This window comes from Rana temporaria, chromosome 2 (genome assembly GCF_905171775.1).
Source record: "Rana temporaria chromosome 2, aRanTem1.1, whole genome shotgun sequence".
NCBI lineage: Eukaryota > Metazoa > Chordata > Amphibia > Anura > Ranidae > Rana > Rana temporaria.
In genome coordinates, this window is record NC_053490.1 from 210,982,398 (window position 1) to 210,989,336 (window position 6,939).

The window sequence follows — 6,939 nt, forward strand, 5'->3', positions numbered from 1 at the left end:
ATCCCTTGAGCCCCTCCAATCTTTGCGGTGGTATCTTCCTCAAGCGTCACCATCGCTTCCCTGCTGGATCCCTAGCTTGGCACTCCAGATACTTAAGCTTCACCCATGCTGGCCTGCTTTGTCCCTGGCTTGACTCACAAGGCTGCTCTGCAAGCGTCTCCTCTGCTGGCTGGGTTGAACTACTGTTGAGTAGAGGGCACTGTAGTGTTTTTACTACGTGAGTTTTTTTTAACAATATTTGTAATAAAGAATATTTTGTTCTTGCATGTACTGCCTCATGTTGTGCCAACAAAGTCCGGTATTTTTTGAGGAAGTCTAGTTCACTTTCTCAATCTTTTTTTTGTAATAATCGGATGTTGGCAAGGTGGGGATCCTCCTTTCCTGTATTCTTGAAATACCTAGAAGAAACAACAACATTAATGCAGCCAGCATTCCAAGACATGGTTTAGAATATCTGTTTAGAATCACTTGATGTTCTATCTCAATCTTCTTGTTGTGTAGAATGTGGAACGAAGCTTGATGTAAGTTTTATAGCCATTTAGGCTCAGTTCACACTGCTATGATGGCAAAGTCATACGACTTTGCCTGCGACTTCCTTCTGACTTGATCCAACTTGCTATTGCGGAGCCTGTAAAAAGGGCTAAAATCATGCTTAAATTGGACCAAAGTAGTGAAGGAACCGAACCGAACGACCGAACACGTCCGATGGACAGGTTTCCAGCGGATAGATTTGTTAGCATGCTAAGAAATTTTTATCTGCTTGAAAACCGGTCGGCTGGACAAATGTCCGCGAAAAATGTCCGCTAGGTCGTACACACGACCGGATTTGTCTGCTGGAACTGATCCGCGGATAAATCCCAGCGGACAGATCCGGTCGTGTGTATGAGGCCTAAAGTTGGAGCAACGTGTGTAGAATCAGTTAAGATGGCTCTCTTAGGGAAACATTAAAGCAGAACTTCAATATTTTTTTCAACTTTCTATCTATTAACTACTTCCCTTCCGACCACTGCACATATACGGCCGGGTGGGTGCTCTCTCCTGAGTGGACGTTCAGGAATATCCCTCAGAAGTAGGGGGATCGTGCACACGTTCCCGTGCAGCGGCGCGATCCCGATGCACTCGTGTCACCCGGACACGGCGCATCATGGATCGGCAGGAGGGCTCTGTGATTGGCCCTCCTGATCACATGACGACCGTGTCCAATCACAGCCGTCATGTGATGTAAACAAAGAGCCAGTTGCTAGGTGATTGGCTCTCCTCACACAGAAGTCGTCGGTGAGGAGAGGAGAGGAATGGCTGCAGCTGGCTGGTGATCAGTGTGTATGAGCTGTTTTTTTTCAGCTTTTTACTCACTGATCACCAGCCTAGTGTCTCACACAGTGTAAAACACAGAAAATAAACACACATGTCCCCAAAACACATGTCACCACACATGTCCCCACATAGTAAAAACACCTGCCCCCACATATGTAACAGTAAAATCACATGTCCCAATGATCATTTGCACACATATGTCCTTGATCACCTGCGCACATCTGTACATGATCATTTGCGTACATATGTCCGTGATCACACGAACCAATTATTATACACTTACAGGTTTTTTATTTACCAAAAACATGTAGTAAAATACATTTTGGCTTAAATTTATGACAAAATTTGATATTATTGGATTTTTTTTTAAATAGAAAGACGAAAATATTTATTTTTTTCCAAATCTCCGCTTTTTTTCCGGTTATATTGCAAAAAATAAATTACCGGGTCGTGAATAAATACCACCAAAAGAAAGCTATATTTGTGTGAACAAAACGATAAAAATGTAATTTGGGTAAAGTGTAGCATGACCGCGCAATTGTCATTGAAAATTTCAGAGCGCTGAAAGCTGAAAATTGGTCTGGAAAGGAAGGGGGCGAAAGTGCCCAGTATTGATGTGGTTAAATCATCTGCCCTTGTTGTTTTAACTTTTTTTATTCTGCCAAGTAAATACCTTATACAGCCCACTTCCTGTTTCTTGTCTGGTAAAAAGCCTACGCTTATGACATCATGCACAGCTCTCTCTCACTCTCGTGAGAGTTTGCTAGGATGGGAAGGGGGGATGAGTCGCACGAGGGCCAATGAAATTTGCAGTAATGGAGGTGTGCCTCTGTGTGTCTGTGTAAATCCTGGAAGTGAACAGGTAGCAGCTTCAGCTGCCCACAGTTAAAATGGCTCAGTGGAGGGAGATTTCTGCAGCATATTTGGCAAGTACAGAATCAAAGTATATATAAAATAATATGCAAAGTGGTTGGAAGGAAGCTTCAGAATGGCAAAGATGATTTTATTACAAATTATGTGAGCAGACTGCAGTTCCTCTTTTAAGTTTGGCATGTCACCTGACTTGGGATTTCACAAGTCGTATCCAATGTCACATCAGTGTGATCCAAGCCTTAAGGAGAGGTGTGGTTTCTGGCTCAGCTGTTTACAATAATTGCATCCGATTCCAGTAAATTGTTGGGAAATTTGGTAAAACCCAATTAATGCTTATCAAAATTATTAGCACAATTACTAAACATGGTATGACCACTTTCCACACCCATATCCTCCTAGTTACAGATCGACTGTTTTTTTTTTATTTGAATAACTTCTCAACTTTTTACTGGTTTCTTTATAATGTCAAAATTGGTATCTGTGCTATCCCAAGGGTCACCTCTGCTGGCTGGGTCCCTAACTTGATCACCGCCTGAAGTTTCCCGAACTCTTCACCGTGCTCGTTCGGTGAGACTGCTGCTCCGGTACTTGCTTTAGTTACTCACTGTGGTCCCTGATAATAAGGTGGTTGGCCCCTTAGTGGCGACAGCTTCCCTTCTACCTCCGACCACTTACAGGTTCTCCGGCCGGCAGAACCGTCACTTCTGGTTGGACTGCAAGCCACAATGCCAACCCTGCGCTGCTCTCTTGCTTTTGAATAGGCCCTCCCACAGCCTAACAGCCAGACGCCTCCAAGTATAGGCCCAATCTCTGCCCTAGCAGCCCGGGGCACACGACACACGTCCACCTAGACAGCTGTCCAGGTGGCACAGAACCTAGTCTAACTCCATCTGAACATATAGGCTCTCCTACTGTGTTTTCCCAAAAATAAGACCTACCCCAAAAATAAGACCTACCCCAATTTTCGGGAAGGGCTGCAATATAAGCCCTACCCCAAAAATAAGCCCTAGTTTAAAGTGCTGGGGAAATATTAGAGTCCACTCTATTACAGTGTTATATAGTGTAGACTGTGTGTGTGTGTGTTCTAGTTGTGCCAAATACCTTTTGGTATAGCAATGACCTCCCACTGCTCTCAGCTGATCTCGCGCTGCTCTCCTCTTCCCCTCTCCTCCCAGCAGGGGATCTCGGGCCCCCCTCCCTCTGCATTCCTTAGAGCTGGGAAGAGGCCTCTGGCAGGCCATGGAAGCGGCGAGCGGCGCTCAGCTGATGTCACACTGCTCTTCTGCAAGCTGCCAGGGAGGATCTCGGGCCCCTCTCCCTCTGCATTCCTTAGAGCTGGGAAGAGGCCTCCGGCGGGCCATGGAAGCGCCGAGCGGTGCTCAGCTGATGTCAGGCTGCTCTGCTCTTCTGCAAGCTGTCAGGGGGGATCTCGGGACCCCCCTCCCTCTGCATTACTGAGATGCTGGGAAGAGGCCTCCGGCGGGCCATTGAAATGCCGAGTGACGCTCAGCTGATGTCAGGCTGCTCTGCTCTTCTGCAAGCTGTAAGCGGGAGATCTCGGGCCCCCCTCCCTCTGCAGTGCTCGAAGAGGGGAAGAAAGCTCCGGTGGGTTAAAGATGCGCCCAGCACTAGAAGAAGGTTGACATCCGGTTCCACCACCTCTGGCTCAGACTCTTTGGTGCCTGCTCACCACTAGTCCAGTTTCTGTGTTTACAAGTGACAGTTCTGCACTCTGTGTGGAGGGATCGGGGGTCTAAAAGATCCCAAATTCCTTCTTTACACTTCAAAGTATTTAGATCATCAAAAATTGCGATTCTGAATACTGTCATTTTTTTTAAAGTGGCGCCATAAGCAGCCGAGTAAACCGGAAGTGACATTGTGACGTCACTGCAGTGTTTACAGAAAGAACACTGGAACAAAGCCGTTTCAGGCTTCATTCCAGTCTTACTCTAGCCGGCGTAAGTACCGGATCGCGGACCGGGTCTCCTGGTGGGTCAGGAGCCCCGGGAAGAGCGGCGGAAGGCGACGGGAGAGGGGACGGTTCCTCTAGCTGCCCCGGTATAACAGTCCTGTATTGTTATCCCTGAAGAGCCAACCGTCCGCTCTAAAAAAGGGTACTGGGATGATGCATACAGCTGCATGCATTTTCCCGGTATAACCACTTAAATCCAAGGCCGCATATGTGCGTACGCTTGGCGGTAAGGAGTTAATATTCGGGTCCCCTCCACATCTCCATATATCCGAAATTGAGTTGTGGTTTATCCTCCTGTATACTTTTTTGGCCCCCTTGGAACTAACTTTTACGCCTTTGCCCCAAAATGTGCCCATATATTCTTCATATTTACAAAGTGGCCAGATAATAATTTTTTAGCTACCTTGGGAGGTGTTTTTCTCCCCGGCCCAACATTGGGAGTTGGACGCTATTGGTCATCTGGTATCATTGGGTCTCATTTTGAAGACTCTGTGTCCCCTTCCCCTGGAACTGTTCCTGTCTGGTGTGTGTCTTTTTAAAGTAAATCTGACATTATGGGCCAGATTCACAAAGGACTTACGACGGCATATCTCCTGATACGCCGTCTTAAGTCCGAATGTGAGGCGTCGCATCTATGCGCCTGATTCATAGAATCAGATACGCCTCACTGTTGCCAAGATACGACTGATGTAAGTCTCTTACGCCGTCGTATCATGGGGTGCATATTTACGCTGGCCGCTAGGGGCGCTTCCGTATATTTCCACATCGAATATGCAAATGAGCTAGATACGCCGATTCACGAACGTACTTGCGCCCAGCGTATTAAAATACGCTGTTTACGTAAGGCGTACGACCGGTGTAACTTTACCCCTCATAAAGCAGGGGTAAGTCATGTTAAGGTATGGACGTCGGAACAGCGCCATATTTTACGTCGTTTGCGTAAGTCGTCCGTGAATGGGGATGGGTGTAGGTTACGTTCACATCGACTAAACATTGAGCCGGCGTAAGTTAGGGAGAAATTCGTTAAGCGCGTCATTTACGTGGGGTCACGATTCATTTGCATACAACACACCCCTTACCAGCCTACTTTGAATTACGCGGGCTTACGCCGGCCCATTTACGCTACGCCGCCGCAACTTACGGAGCAAGTGCTTTGTGAATACTGCACTTGCCTGTCTAAGTTGCGGCGGCGTAGCGTAAATAGAATACGCTACGCCCACACAAAGATGCGCCCAGATACGTGAATCTGGCCCTATATGTTTACTTCTCCTTCTTTTCCTTTTTCTCTCCCCCAAGATACACCAATACATTTTAATAACATTAATGTACACACTTCGAATATATGATACTGATGTACTTCTTTTGTTCTTGTAAAATGTTTACATATTTAGTAGTACCTATCCAATCTGTCCTGAGGAAGCAAATCTTTGTGAAACACATTGACAAGCATGCATGGAGGAGTTCATGGACCTGACTTTTTTTACATCTATTAATACTCTCTTGTATATCCATGGCCTTTTTACACGCTTCACATGATTGGTCTCATGCCTCCATGTTTGTATTTGGGTATCTGTTGACAGTGGCATCTCCAGCTTTAATATTTAGGGGGGGGCACATGGGGGGACAGGGATAAAGGTAGGGGGGCCAACTATAAAATGCAATTAGATAGATAGATATCCTGGGGCCCTTTACTACGATCCCACAACGGGCCCTTTCACACGTTCTGCAGTGAGCTCCCTTCCTACTATACTGGGGCCCCCCAGGGTGGCAGAAAACAAGAGATATATATCACCAGCACACCAAGAAAATATAAGGATCCAAAGCAGTGGGAGAACTCTCAGGGTTGCAAAGGTTGTCTTGCCACTGGGCCCTGGTGTTCTGCCACTGTGGGGTTCCCCAGCTGTCCTGTCCCTGCTATTGACAGCACTGTTGGCGTCTGTCTCCTTGGCAGCGGCGGCAGTCTATTAGGACCTACTGCTGGTGACATTATGGGTGCATGCAGGGAGAAGGCTGGTTATAGAGAGCCGAGCTTCCAGCTGGTCACCTAGCAGCAGTAATGCTGTATAACCTTCTCTGTTGACATGCTGATCGGGATGTGATCCAGGTGATGCTCCCAGTCAGATCTAATAAACACAGTATTTATTAGCATCAAGAGTACAACCACATATATATACAGTAATCAACCGTATGTTCAGCAGCCATGTGGGCTCTATACCTGTAAAGTGTGGGCTTTGATCAATAAAATCACTGATATTTAACACTAGGATTTGACTAAGAGCATCACCTGGATTGCATCCCGATCAGCATGTCAGAGAAGGCTTTACTGCTGCTAAGCAACCTGCAGGGAGCTCAACTATCTACAACCAATAGAGATGGGCTCGGGTGTGTTTGAAATCCCACATGCCCGATCCCGCCAGGAAGCCAACACTCAACAGTGCTAATCACAGCCACTGAGACAGCTGCGGACCGGGAAATGTCTCACTGCCTGTGATTAGCGCTGCGCAGTGTCAGCTTCCTGGCAGGCTCTGGCATGTGGAATTTTGAACATGCCCAGCCTATCTCTAACAACAAATTGTGCTGGCCCTCCTGTAAATCAGCCCCATAAAGTAACCAGCACTGGGTTCCAATGTGCTGCCACCGCTGCCATGGAGACAGAGACCAGCGCTGTGAATAGCCGGGACAGGACAGCGACTCTGGTTGTTCCACCACTGGTCCACACTGGGAGGATTCCCCCATCCACCTATAATGTGTAGATAGGTGAATTGGATCATTTCTTTTTT